The 15,675-nt window shown below is 42.3% G+C and overlaps 1 protein-coding gene across 1 annotated transcript in view; it reads left to right on the top strand.

Annotated features, from left to right (window-relative positions):
- The window catches only part of LOC126174755 (calmodulin-binding transcription activator 1), a 1,816,127-nt gene that overhangs the window by 289,936 nt on the left and 1,510,516 nt on the right, over positions 1-15,675 (top strand). The gene's annotated exons all lie outside the window — the stretch shown is intronic.

The raw sequence follows: 15,675 nt of genomic DNA, 5'->3' as shown, positions 1-15,675 counted from the left end.
AGCTCGGGAGCGAATCGCCCAAATCTAGTATATATACCGTCCGTCCAAAAGCTCCAAAACTTGATTTCATTCGTGGCGTATCAACGACTTCAGTGCACTAATTACGGTGACAGCTGGAACTAACAAATGTAAACAAAAGACGTTTTTTCGCCCACTCAGTTGTTAAAAGGCAGTGTTAAGTAGTGGACATGCGACCGTGGAACAACATCTCTAAATTAAGTGTTCAAAACATTCTCCATAATTTTTTTGAAGAAAATATGTCCGAAGTTTGTCCCCCACATCTTGACTCCTGAACAAAAACAACGATGCACGACCTGCCAGGAATGGATTGAAACGCAAAAAGCGGACAGTTCTCCTCCAGAAGAAATCAACCTCAAAATAACAAAGTGCGGAAATTCACATGAAACGCCAACGCTTTGACGATATAACCGGCATTCAAACCAATATGAGACATACGTTGAACAACGTCCCAAGAATGACTTTTCTGATAGTTTCACGTGGTTGTATGATGGTCTGTGCATTGTACTCAAGTGGTGGGAAACTATGTAGAACATCCGAATCATTAAAAACGTCATCTAAACGTTTCTTCATTTTTTTATTAATCCATTCATGACGCAGCGTAACACACAGCACGAAAACACTAGTTAACAAATTTAAACTTTTTTCTGCATCTGGTTTGTAAGTGGGTGGAATTACCTAATTTTTGGGCGCTGAATACACTGGTAAAATCAGTTTTTCTTTATGACATCACATTTCCTAGATACACAGCAGAATAAAAAATGGTAATAGCGAAAATTGACACGATTAAGTCAAACAAAAATATACATTCAGAATGTTTGAAATCAATACTATTTTGTATGTATATGTGGGCATGATGCCGATAAAAGGTCCAAATTAGTTCAGAAGATATTTTCACCTTTAATCGTCTTTGGTTCTTGAAAAATGCGACGACAGAGCTCTTCTTTTGTTTGCCGTTTCAGCACTCCCCCTAACAAGACCCCAGCGGTAGTCACCCATGATCGAAGGGTTCCAATGGCCTTGGTAACGGTGTTCCATGGTAAGGATGTCTTGGTGAAAGCGTTCACCTTGCTCATCGCTTACGGCTCCAAAATTTTCCGGGAAGAAATCAAGGTGAGAATGTAAAAAGTGAATTTTAAGCGACATTCTACATCCAGTGTTCTTATAGTTGTTCAACAGATCATTCACAATGGTAACGTAGTTTTTGTCTTTCCTGTTACCCAAAAAGCCCTTCACAATTGCTTTAAAAGAAGACCAAGCAGCTAATTGGATATCTGTGAGTTTGGTATGAAAGGTTGGATTTTTCAGCAATTTTCTTATTAGTGGTCCAACAAACATACCCTCTTTTAGTTTTGCCTCACTTAATTTGGGAAACTTTTCTTTGAAGTGATTGAAGGCCTCACCTTCTTTATCCAGAGCTTTTACAAAGTTCTTGATAAGGCCCAACTTGATATGAAGAGGAGGCAAAATGATTTTATTGAGCTCAACCAATGGGGTATCGTTCACATTTACGTTTCCAGGAACATATATGACTTCCTCATAGGCCATTCCTTGTGTGTATAGTGGTTCTTGGTGTCCCAAAGTTACAAAAAGCAGCAGTATTTCGTGAATCCAGCCTGTAAACCTGTAAGGAGTGCAACAAATTTTAAATCACAGCAAAGCTGCCACTCATGATCCTTATATTTGATTGCCTCTAACAGCAAAGACATGGTTTCATAAGTTTCTTCCATGTCTACTGCGTAAGCCAAAGGTACCGATGGAAATGCATTGCATTATGCAGTAGTACTGCTTTCAAGCTGATTTTACTGGAGTCAATAAATAGTCGCCACTCCTGTGGATTACGTTATACACCCAGCTGCATCATCAGACCGTTGACATCTCTACATACACACATTGAATTCTGCATATCGAAATACTGAGCGAAGGAAGCACCTCTTGAACTGAAACAGGAAATTTTTGTCCCTGGAGCTAGAAGGTTCCGTTGTTGCAGTCTCGACCCCAAGAGTTCAGCTTGCTGTTTCGAAAGTTGTAGATCGCGAACCAGATCGTTCAGTTCCTTTTGATTAAAGATCTGACCCGAAGTGTCATGATGTTGAGGGCAGTACTCTTCTATATGTTCAATACTTTCTGATTCACTTGTCATGGTGTCTGGTTCCGTGACTTTCAATTTACAGACAGGAACATGCAACCCCTTATCATAGGGCACAGGCAAATGCACTGAAGATACATTTGGATACTTTATGTTATGTCTAGTTTTGCTTGAATGTCACAAAAAATTTGTAAGACAGAAGTAACAGTCTTTAAGCTCACACCATACCATCGGAATAGCGAATGGCATGTCACGGCGTTTTCCTTTCAACTACTCGGTTAAGGTTGTAGTACAGGTTATGCAGGCAATATGAAGTGCAACATTTTATCTTGATCACCAACAGGACAGTCAAAATACAATTTATTTGCCTTCTTAACCAAATCAGTGATTGGTTTTCTTTGGGCTTTTGAAGTGAATTTCCCACACACATAACAAAAGTTGTCGGGGTGGTTTAGACAGCAACGAGATTTACTAGTTGCCATTTTTCTTAGTATAAGTTTTAAACACAAAAAGTTTGCCTGTCTTTCACAGGAAACGTTCACTGAGGATTTCTTTCAGACCACTGGATTACTACACCAACCATTTACTGACGATTTGTAGATCTTCTGGCTCCCCTCTGCAAATCAGAAACAAACAATTAAACTTCAAAACAGAAGAACAGCAAAATACTGAATACGAAAAATAAAAAACCTTTAAAAACTCAAAAATGGTACGGGCTAGAACATTTTGAAAGATATATTCGGATTCTATACACCACAATACACACTAGTTGATGCATCACATCCCAGATGCAAAATGATTGTTGTGCAAAATGGTCAAATGTGTGTGAAATCTTATGGGACTTAACTGCTAAGGTCATCAGTCCCTAAGCTTACACACTACTGAACCTAAATTATCCTAAGGACAAATACACACACCCATGCCCGAGGGTGGACTCGAACCTCCGCCGGGACCAGCCGCACAGTCCATGACTGCAGCGCCTGAGACCGCTCGGCTAATCCCGCGCGGCAATGACTGTTGACAAGTGTAACTATCCAAACAATATTCACCCTGCATTTGTAAATGACAGCGCTTAGCGACTTCCAACAAACTTTACACGTAACTGCAAACGCTTTTCTTTTTTTTTTCGGAAATTTTGCTCGATGACACCCCCCCTCCCACCCCATCCACCCACACAAAATAATATAAGGAAAAAATTTATCACTTACTACATTCTTTGCTGTTCATACAGCAAAACTTTTGCATCAGCAGTGATTTTTGTTTGTTTTATTATTTCCTTTCAGTCCGGAACCGCGCTGCTGCTACGGTCGCAGGTTCGAATCCTGCCTCGGGCATGGATGTGTGTGATGTCCTTAGGTTAGGTAGGTTTAAGTAGTTCGAAGTCTAGGGGACTGGTGACCTCAGATGTTAAGTCCCATGGTGCTTAGAACCATTTGAGCCATTTCCTTTCAACTACCTTTATTCGACACCAATTTTGCAACGCTATCCACATACACCGCTGACGATACCTCCAAAATTATGTCATTGTACGATTCATAGTTTAGGAGACAAACCAGCTTTTCAGGAAAATGTAAATAGCTCTGAACATCGGCTGTATAAAAGTTTTGATTTTTTACGTTTGTGTGTGAATATTGCGAAACTAATAAAACCAAATTAATTACCTCTTCCACCACAATGTTTTTATATGCTTAACGTCAGATATTTATCACAGTAACGCATTTGTAAATTGATCAAACGTTTGAAGCTGTTTTATATACGGGAGTTCGATTTTTTAAAGACTGAGCGGAGTGGGGTGGGTAGGGGGGTGTGGGGGTACTGATAGTAAGTAACCACATTCTGTTGTGTACTCGCCACTGTCTAACGTTGGTCCCCGTAAGTTGATGCCATCTGTTGATAACTAGCGGAACTAACTGCCACGAAACGTGTACATTTGTAACGCTTATTTGACATTTTTATTTTACATTTAATTCATCCGAAAACTGTTAAATTGTGTGTAATATTTGTTAAAAATTAATTAATAGAACATGTAGAGGGATAGTATGTGCAGTATTTACATGACAGCAGCGTTTTTAGATAACCCACTGAATGACTGCTACACTCAGTGTGCTCACTGCTGTCCGATAGCTCACAGTTTTTGCAGATTTTCCAAGTTAGGGAGAATGATTGAACGAGCGTGGTGCAGCGTGGCGCGCTTGAATATTATTGTCCCAGTTTGTGTGACACACTATTAGTCGTATAGCATTGTTAACTAAAAAGTGATAATTTATCATTGTATCAGGTGATTGTAAGTGAAGTGCAGCCACTCGTGGAGGTCCAATGTGGGCTGTAATTATCGTATGGAAGCAAAACTTGGTGGATACACTAATGCGTTAATGCGGAACCGATTTGCGCTGGAAAAAATTAGTTCCAATATTGGTCACTAGGTGCAAATCTAGCATTATATAGCATCTCGTCGACGTCTCCGTTGCTCGTGCTAAACAAATTATGTATGAGGTGGTTAATAATAAGATCAACATTGCGCCTTTCTTGTTTTTGTTTCACTTTTTCTACCCACGTCCCGTTCGTAATCCATTACATAGTCTACGGAAATATTTCTATACTTCTTTCATGCATTAACAGTGCTAGATTTGCACCTGGTGGCCAAAAATAGAACTAATTTTTTCCGGCGTAAATCGGTTCCATAGTCACGTATTAGAATATCTACCAAGTTTCGCTGCCATACGATAAATACAGCCCACACTGGACCTGTGTGAGTAGCTGCACTTCAGTTATAAACCATCCGGTATGTAGCTCATTTAGTAACACAGTTATATAATTTTTCTGCTAAAATATTAAGTCGTGCAACACATACACATAAGAAATTAGTAAAAAGATCCCACAAAGCGAATGTGAAAGGATGCCACAAAAACTCGACGAAAGAAAGTGCTTGCTGTGCTTTTCATATGCAGGTAGACAAAGTCTGTAGTGTGATATGTATTGCGAACAATGTCTTAGATTACTGTTTCACAAAATAAAAATAACATATAATATCATACAACCACAATATTTCTACCTATTTTAGTTTCGGCTTCAGTAACTTCAAATGATAGCTGGACGAAACCGCTTCTGAAGTTAGGCACCATAAGACCTACGCATGGGAAAGCGTGTTAATATAAGAAACTTTATTCTGATAAACAACCGAATACTTCAATTATAAGCCAGTGATCTGAATAATAAATTCAGAATTTCCAGACTTGGTTCTCGATGAGAACAGCATTCTTAAAGTGAGAACGTGTTGGTGACTCCGTACGGGAAGAAAGTACATTGCAATTACATTCAAGTTTTTGAACTAGAGCGGTGTGTCTGGACAGTTGTTGGACGGTCATGGTAACTGTAAACATGCTGGAGGACTGGGCCTGAAGATGATGAAGTGCGTGCGCTGAGAATGCGTAATTTATCTTTGTCTGTAGCTTCAGGAGCCCAGGAGATTTACGTTCTCCAGATGCACATCACTTTTAGCGACCGACCGTCTGCACCTGCTTTTAAATTCAAATCACGCTGTTTACTTCGCTCTTGCCTGTATTCCGTTTCTAGGCTCGATCCTGAGTTTCACATATGTCATCATTATGATAATAACTACTTTGCGGGTCGACACCCCTTTTGCATAGGGTCCTTCCGTGTCAGATTTCTCATAGCAAGCCGCTTACCTCTCAGCAACGTCTCGTGTGTGTCGCAAACGTTTGGCAGTGTTTATGGAAATTCTACAAAATTCCACGAAATTAAGGAAAATATTGAAAAAAATAGGACACATTCTCTGATATCTCAGGAGAGTAAAAAAGAAAGCGATTCATTGCGTGCCGCTTCTAGAATGCATGTAACATTGGAATTGAATTTATACGTCACACGGATAATTGTACTGTTACCAGACTGAAATTCTATTAAAAATAATAATATATATGATTGGTTACATGCTCCATAGAAAATTTGCAGTATTATCGTGATGATGTGGAACAAGACAATTTACGCTATACATAACGTAAGTCATTTTTATTTATGAGTGCATTCAGTGACAGAATTCGCGAGACCCTCGCCTTTTCGTTATACCGAAGAGCCAAATCTTACTGCCTGTTGCACCGCAGTACCGACTAGGGGAGACCATGATATCAACATACTGTCAGGACACACTTGTTTCTAGCTTTTCCTACAGGTAACTGATCTCTAATTTTCAGTTTTCTCACGGCTCTTTAAGCTCTTCACGACTGACACATGAGTTTCTACGTACCTATCATCATAAGTTCAGTGAATGGAAACGACAGTGCGATTTCAGATGCTGCAGTTCAGACACATTACCTGACATTTCTGACGCACTGAAATAAAACGGTGCATACATCACACGGAATTCCCTGAATTAGAAAGGGCAACAAACCGTCGACAAAAGCTAATGCTGATAATGACGACTTCAGAGAAGAACGAGACAAAAACCTTAAGCATATTAACGTGATTTTATGACTGTATGTGAACCAGGCTGTCTGACGGGAGTCCTCATAGTTGTACTAAGATAAATTTTTCCTGTTGCTCGTAAAAGCAGCTAACCAGATGGGTCAGTGCCGCTGCTGCTACTATTGGTTCTAGGAGCTTTTGTTATTCTTCTTTAACTGATTACCGTCGTCAAAGAGAAATTTCTTCTCCTTTAGTGTTCAGCCTTGAGGTTGGTTTGCAGCAGTACGTCATTCCACTCATCTGTCTGCTTTCCTCTTCATTTATGCATGCGTAGCGCATCAAAGACCATTCATAATCTGTTTCGCGTATGACACACGTAGTCGTTCCCGGCGATTCTTTCCCTCAATAGCTCCCATTGCTGTTGTTCCAATTCTGTTATTGTGTCTTAAGATATATGCTACGAGTTTCTCTCTTCTTGTTTCGAAGTGCCTCCAGAGAATTGCGTTAAAATGCAACAAGTGGCTGAATAACAACAAATATGTAGTAAACGACTAACGCTCTCTCACTCAAGGCAAAATGCACGAATCACTACAACTAATTAAAATCAAAACAAGGCAATAGGCCCCAAAATACTAACAATATTATCAGAAAACTATTAACATAATAAAATTAAACTGGAGCAACCTAATGCATGTTTAAAAACAAATACCAGATTCAAAACTAAATTAACTGCTCTCGGGTCGGAACACCAAATGCAGTCTTACATTTGTATGAATAACTGCACCCACAGTCTCCAACAAATAACACAGTGACAGCAAATTAGAATATAACAAGGCGTAAGGAATTACTTTAAAATTCAAAAGTACGAAAAGATGAGAAAACATTTTCAGATAATCAAATTGAAGGAAGGCAACTTCCCAACGAACATCGCATCTTTAAAATGTTTGTTTACGATGACCATTTGCGGTAAAACAATTACTATTATCGAAACTGTGAATAGTCTACGTAAAATGTAAAGAATGTTAGAGCATGAAAATGCTTTACAATCTCGGCTAGTAGGTTTCTACTGTATTGTCAATAAATGTTATTGTGCAATTATTTTGTCTTGTATTTAACGTTGTACATAGATAGAATTTTGATATATGACATAGGTTTCACTCTTAACGACATTTTTTTTCGTCTTATTTTTAACCTCTCTGTGGTTACATATGATCTCTCTGTTTCTAGAAAATACTTCAGCTTTTGTCTGTGTGCGTCCTCGCCTCTAACAGCCCTTGAAGGGCCTTGGCCTGCATCACAATAACCTGTCAATTCTATCCGGTCCGTGGCTTTCCGTCTCCATCCTCTGACACCCAGCCTTTTCATATCTTCTTCTATTCCGTTCACCCATATCTTTTTGGGACATCCCTTCCGTCGTCTGCTTTTAGCTTTTACTTGCTACAAAAAGCTTTACAGTTGTTTACCAGGTACTACATTTTTACTAAAATTATATATTTATATTTGCAATTGACGATGACATGAATACACAAGCGTCCTCTAGCAGAAATAAATTTCAACATTTTCTCTAGTAAAATGTCAGTTCAGCAGCAATCATGTATCAGTGACATAATATGTGACTTGTACGATGCACTTGGCGAAACATACTGTAAATACTGGTTTTTAACCTTGACACGCCAAAGCTATCCGGCACATTAAGATATGGAGTATCTAATTGTATTAATCTTTACCGAGGTATGAGAAATAATAATTCACTCTGTGTATTATATTTATGACTTTGTACGCTATTTTTCGCAATTTAATATGCTTCACACTTTATGTACACTATTTACAGGTCGAATGATTGTAATTCTGTTTTACCCAAACTGATAATCGTAAATAAAGATTTTACAAATGTGATCTTAGTTGAGAAGTTATCTTGCGTCATGTTCAATATTTACAGTATCGCCAAAATTCCAAAGAACTTCCCATAATAGTTTTAGGCCTTATATTCAAAAGCGACGCTATGTGAAACAACAATAACAAGAATATGCAACTTTCATATACCACTGATCGCAAAAGTCACCACACTATGTCATGGGCTTGCTGTGGGTACATCATCTGGCAAAAAGTACAGTAACACAATCCTGTGGTTCACTGAGTACTGCTGCACAACCAACCAACGTGCAAGTTCTCAGCATTAGGGGTAATACACACTAAGGTTACAAAATTCATGGAAAACCTCCTAATGTCGAGTCAGACCCTCTTGTGTACGCCGTAGTGTAGCAGCTCGACATGGCATGGACTCAGCAAGTCGTTGGAAGTCCCCTGCAGAAATATTGAGTCATGCTGCTTCTATAGTTGCGAAAGTGTTGCCTATGTAGGATGTTGTGCACGAACTGACCTGTCGATCATGTCCCATAAATGTTTGATGGGTCTCATGTCGGGCGATGTTGGTACCCAAATCATTCGCTCGAATTGTCCGGAATGCACTTCAAACCAATCGTGCCACGGTGACGTAGCGCATTGTCATCCATAAAAATGCCATCATTGCTTGGGAAAATGACACCCATGAATGGCTGCAAATGGTCTCCAAGTAGCGGAACATCCAAACGACCCAGTCCATTCCATGCAGACACAGCCCACACCATTATGGAGCCACCACCAGCTTGCAAAGTGCTTTGTTGACAACTTGGGTACATGACTTCGTGGGGCCTGCGCTATACTCGAACATTACCATCAGCTCTTACCAACTGAAATCTGCCCATGTCATGTTTTCCACTACGCAAACTCTGCTGCTCTCGGTCGTTAAGTGAAGGCCGTGGGCTAATGCGTCGTCCGTGGTGAGAGGTAACGTCTGAAATGTGTTATTCTCGGCCCACTCTTGACACATGGGATCGCAGAATACTGAATTCCTTAGCGATTTCCGAAATGGAATGTGCCATGCGTCCAACTCCAACTACCATTCCGCGTTCAGAGTGTGTTAACTGCCGTCGTGGGGCCATAATCGCACCGGAAGCCTTTTGAAATGAATCATCTGAGTATAAATGACAGCTCTGCCAGTGCACTGTCCGTTTACACCTTGAGCTGCCATCTGTTTAAACGCATGCTCTTTCATACGAGCACAATACCGGTCGTATAAGTAAGAGAGTTAACAAAAACTTGCACCAGAAGTGAGTGAAGCGCTATATGATTGCACATTCACAAAACTCCAGGCTGTGCCCCAATTCGTGCTTTTCAGGAACCACCAGGAAGAGACTGTTCTATAGAAAGCAGCAGCAAGCATGCCATACTTCCACTGTTCGGACAGTACACCCTTCGTATCGGCCGCCGACTAGACCACGGCTACCAGGCGTCCAGTCAAGTCAAATCCGTCCTGTTTGGTTGCTCGGTGGTGCTGCAGGATTCCCTCTCATGTTACTCGCGCGAGCGCTGGTGTAGCGGCGCATTCGGTGACAGCGCCTCCATGGATTCGCGCTGCCGCAACCGCGACTCTGTTCACCGGCTTTCCAGACTGCCACAGCCTTAGAGGCTAACCCTAGTAACGACACGGGAAAACTACTATGTGCTATTTAGTAATACGAAGGCTGCCCAAAGGCCCACGGTTTACACAACCCTTACGTTACAGAAAACCAAGCTGTTGCCACATTAAAGATCTTGGTTTTAATAAAACACAACCATTAAACAGTCAAGATCATAGCAGAACACGTCCACAAGAGTATAAGTACAAAAATAATTCTTTGGTTCGATCCCAGTAACATTAAGAAAGGTTCCTCCTTTGATGCGTCTCAGTCTGGGAGATAATGGACACAATGACTGCGTGCCTAATGCTGTCACGACGATGTTGCGTCTTTGATTTCCTGTGTCGGGATGGTGTTCCCTGGATTATGAAATACACTCCTGGAAATGGAAAAAAGAACACATTGACACCGGTGTGTCAGACCCACCATACTTGCTCCGGACACTGCGAGAGGGCTGTACAAGCAATGATCACACGCACGGCACAGCGGACACACCAGGAACCGCGGTGTTGGCCGTCGAATGGCGCTAGCTGCGCAGCATTTGTGCACCGCCGCCGTCAGTGTCAGCCAGTTTGCCGTGGCATACGGAGCTCCATCGCAGTCTTTAACACTGGTAGCATGCCGCGACAGCGTGGACGTGAACCGTATGTGCAGTTGACGGACTTTGAGCGAGGGCGTATAGTGGGCATGCGGGAGGCCGGGTGGACGTACCGCCGAATTGCTCAACACGTGGGGCGTGAGGTCTCCACAGTACATCGATGTTGTCGCCAGTGGTCGGCGGAAGGTGCACGTGCCCGTCGACCTGGGACCGGACCGCAGCGACGCACGGATGCACGCCAAGACCGTAGGATCCTACGCAGTGCCGTAGGGGACCGCACCGCCACTTCCCAGCAAATTAGGGACACTGTTGCTCCTGGGGTATCGGCGAGGACCATTCGCAACCGTTTCCATGAAGCTGGGCTACGGTCCCGCACACCGTTAGGCCGTCTTCCGCTCACGCCCCAACATCGTGCAGCCCGCCTCCAGTGGTGTCGCGACAGGCGTGAATGGAGGGACGAATGGAGACGTGTCGTCTTCAGCGATGAGAGTCGCTTCTGCCTTGGTGCCAATGATGGTCGTATGCGTGTTTGGCGCCGTGCAGGTGAGCGCCACAATCGGGACTGCATACGACCGAGGCACACAGGGCCAACACCCGGCATCATGGTGTGGGGAGCGATCTCCTACACTTGCCGTACACCACTGGTGATCGTCGAGGGGACACTGAATAGTGCACGGTACATCCAAACCGTCATCGAACCCATCGTTCTACCATTCCTAGACCGGCAAGGGAACTTGCTGTTCCAACAGGACAATGCACGTCCGCATGTATCCCGTGCCACCCAATGTGCTCTAGAAGGTGTAAGTCAACTACCCTGGCCAGCAAGATCTCCGGATCTGTCCCCCATTGAGCATGTTTGGGACTGGATGAAGCGTCGTCTCACGCGGTCTGCACGTCCAGCACGAACGCTGGTCCAACTGAGGCGCCAGGTGGAAATGGCATGGCAAGCCGTTCCACAGGACTACATCCAGCATCTCTACGATCGTCTCCATGGGAGAATAGCAGCCTGCATTGCTGCGAAAGGTGGATATACACTGTACTAGTGCCGACATTGTGCATGCTCTGTTGCCTGTGTCTATGTGCCTGTGGTTCTGTCAGTGTGATCATGTGATGTATCTGACCCCAGGAATGTGTCAATAAAGTTTCCCCTTCCTGGGACAATGAATTCACGGTGTTCTTATTTCAATTTCCATGAGTGTATTTTAAATCGGACTACCGGCCTCTTGACGGTTGAACATTTTTATCACAATTAGACAAAGAATGTTGAGTAATCTACTTATCGCATGAACTAAATTATGAAATAAACTTGTATCCATGAAGATGTGGCTCTAATGCTGCAAAATTACACTGACCGAAAAAAAATCACAATACCACGAAGCAGTTGTGCTATGTAAACGAAAGTTGGTAGGCGGGTTGTTACATCTGAAAAATTGTGTCTATTCAGATTTCGCACCAGTCGCATAATAGTGGCGCTGGTAGCACCATTATGAGGATGCACACCAGATTTGCTTTAAATACACGCAGTAACGGTGGTGAGCGATAGTTATCTTTGAGATTCGACATGGTGAGATTACGTTAATCAAAAATGCCTTTAAGGCGACAAAGACGCCATTATCAGCACCTCACTGAGTTTCAGCGAGGCCTTGTAATATGAGTACAAGAAGCTGCAAGTCACTTCTGCGATACTGCAGCCGGCCGCGGTGGCCGTGCGGTTCTGGCGTTGCAGTCCGGAACCGCGGGGCTGCTACGGTCGCAGGTTCGAATCCTGCCTTGGGCATGGGTGTGTGTGATGTCCTTAGGTTAGTTAGGTTTAAGTAGTTCTAAGTTCTAGGGGACTTATGACCTAAGCTGTTGAGTCCCATAGTGCTCAGAGCCATTTGAACCTTTTTTTTTTTTGCGATACTGCAGAAAGACCTGGCTGGAAGGTAGCCACTGTACGTGATTACTGGCAGCAGTGGTCACGAGAATGTACGATCGCAAAAAGGCGTACATTCCACTGACTCAAAAGTACCGCTATTTGCAACTTTAGTGGTGTCAAGCATGAGCTCAGTGGATTGCTGGTTAGGGATCTGTTGTTTTTTATGACGAAAACTGTTGTCGCCTCGGTGCCAATGACGGCCGTGCGTTGGTTAAAAGGAGAGCTGTAACCAGCCTGTCTGCATGCGAGACACACTGCGCCTACACCTGGAGTTATGGTATGGGGTACCAATTTGTATGACAGCAAGCGCCTTCTCGTGGTTATCCTACACACCGTTACTGCAAATTTGTACGACAGTCTCGTAATTCGAGCGGTTGTGCTGCCATTCATAAACAGCATTCCAGGGGGTGTTTTCCAACAGGATAACGCTCGCTCACATACCGCCGTTGTAACCCAACGTGCTCCACGGAGAGTCGACATGATGCCTTGGTCTGTTCGGTCACCAGACTTGTCTCCAGTCGAGCACATACAGGACATCATAGGACGCCAACTCCAGCGTCATCCATAACCAGCACTAACTGTCCCTGTATTGACCAAACAAGTGCAATAGAAGGGAGCTCCATCCCATATACTGACACCCAGATCTGTACAACACTATGCGTGCACGCGTTCATACTTGCATTGAACATTCTGACGGTTACACCGGCTATTAATGTACCATAATTTCACATTTGCAACGGCTTATCTCGCGCTTCCATTAACTTGTGTGATCTTGCAGTGTTATTCACTTAAATATGTTACCTAGAAAAATGTATTTCCGAAATTTCATTACTCTACATTAGTTATTGTTTGGTGTTTCGTTAGTGTAGGTGGATCATAAATAAATATTTATCATACAGCTGAAGCTGTCTTTTTTATCATGATACATTTAACAGCTGTGGATGCTCACAATACAAAATTTGCTGCATATATATTTTTTCATTGTAATGTGCAGTATTATAAGTACTGATATTACAAGCGAACGGCTGTATAATAAAAGAACCCAACTTTGAATAACTACTTCACACATAATTATTAATTTATTTTTAACTGGTGGTAATGTTGCTGTCACTTGTTCTGTACAAGAATAATTCAATTTTATAAACATTCACTGCTCGCAACATAGATGAAGCAATGATTTTGTAGCGTTTTTACAGTTACTAATAATAATGTTCTCTTCAGCTGTGAACTGTCTCTTTTATTTGTTTCTAGACTACACGTTTCGGACGATTATACTTGATGATGAAGGTCTTGGAAATTGAAAGCTATACGGGAACTTATTTGCAGATGTAACTGTGTGCCAGATCGGGACTTTCACCCGGAACATTACTGAGTGAGCTCTCCAGTCACTATTCACGACACGGCCGTAAAGCTTCTTTTCTGCAAGGCCCTCTGTGCAGCTTTCCAAAGTTGTCAGAACTGAAGCTGTAATGGTGGGGCGAGATGCGTACTCAGTAAGAGGGTTACCCGTGTAAGGTAAGGTTCTGGTTTCGAGTCTCCCTCCAGCACACAGCTATAATCTACTAATAAGTTTCAAAGCAGCGCGCACTCAGTTGCAGAGTGAAAGATTCATTATGAAGTTATACGGACGTACAAAAAAGGATCCGTTGTTTGACGAACATTCTTACGCAAACAGAAAAAATGTTGCAACTACGAAGAAAGCAAAAGAAGAGAAGCTCAGTCGAATGATGCAGCTATTAAAAAGACTGCATGAGTTTCAGTTAAACTATAATAGAACATGATTGAATTAAATAAAATTATTCACAAGCGTCTTCGAGAAATGATGTTGGTACACTCACAATTATTTATGTTTCTTGTTCATAAGGTACAGTTAGGCATTCAAAGTGTTCTGGTGTAACCACAAGCGCCGGAACGAAGAAAAAGAACGCAAGAGAAGACAAGGCGGTGAAACGACGTCGGCCAATGGTGCGCTGATCAGGACAGCACCACGACGGGAGCGGCCTCTACAGTAGGAGAATAAGCGCCGCTCCTGCCAGCCTCGGACGTTCAGTATTGGGACAGTATTCGCACAATTGTAGACCAGCACTCGCAGAACAGTTATTATTCATCCTTATCCATTGCTTGTTTGGACATTGTCTATAGCGAAGAACATTACTGATTGCATGTCGCCCATCGCTTGCGACACTTGTTGTAAATACAAGTTAAATATTGTCATTTTTCATTTTTGTAATAAAAACTATTAATGTGATTTTGCCTGAGTTGTTGTATAGCATTCCGAGAACGCAGCATCCTTTACGCACCCTATAAGAGATGATTGGCCACGACCCCACACAAAGATTCTATTCAAATATTAAGTCGCAATGTACAGGTACATACCAGTACTATGGGAAACAAGAAAGGGAAATCGCTTCCCAAAGAAAACATCGTGGCTACAGAGAGCACATTGTTTGTTGTGGATTCGTGTACTGTAAGTTGTAAATAAACAACAAATACTATTGGCAAAAATCTGATCTCAATAATGAAGAAAAATGTTTTAGTTCGAGTACATTAAATTGCAGTTCGCAAAGGCAGTTGAAAAAGCTCCATTTTAAACATCAGCCAGTCCCTTTTATTAGGATGACAGATACGGTCTGATGCCACTGTGATACACGACAGCTTTTTTTCCAAGAATTAATGATAGCGGCCGACAATGCTGTAACTTTGTGACGACACCAGCCGTGTTACAAAACGATCCGCAAGGGCTCTAGCATTCTGTACAATCTGACAGGCGCAACTTCGAAAGCACTGTCGCAGACATTACACATGGATTCACTGCGCATGTCGTAAAGGTTGAATCGTACTTGATACAGATCGGATAGCCTTAACTGTATGGGGGACTGATGACCTTAGCTGTTTAGTCCCCCTTAAACATCCCAACAACCACCACCACCACCACCTTAACTGTAATATTCACTAGCATAATAAGTGCAACCGAAGCAGTATGCTCTTGTACATTTTATCTTCTTTGTTCTTCTTTTTTTAAATATTTAATGATTGATACCAGATGTATTTTCAAAGCTAGTTTTACATCCAGATGTTTGTCGTTGTCTACGAAATTTGACATCCCAAATTTCTGAAGGACACTACTTCTTCCGGA

Source organism: Schistocerca cancellata, chromosome 3, assembly GCF_023864275.1.
Source record: "Schistocerca cancellata isolate TAMUIC-IGC-003103 chromosome 3, iqSchCanc2.1, whole genome shotgun sequence".
NCBI classification, from domain to species: domain Eukaryota; kingdom Metazoa; phylum Arthropoda; class Insecta; order Orthoptera; family Acrididae; genus Schistocerca; species Schistocerca cancellata.
The sequence above is the reverse complement of the archived record's forward strand: the minus strand, read 5'-3'. Positions and strand labels throughout refer to the sequence as shown.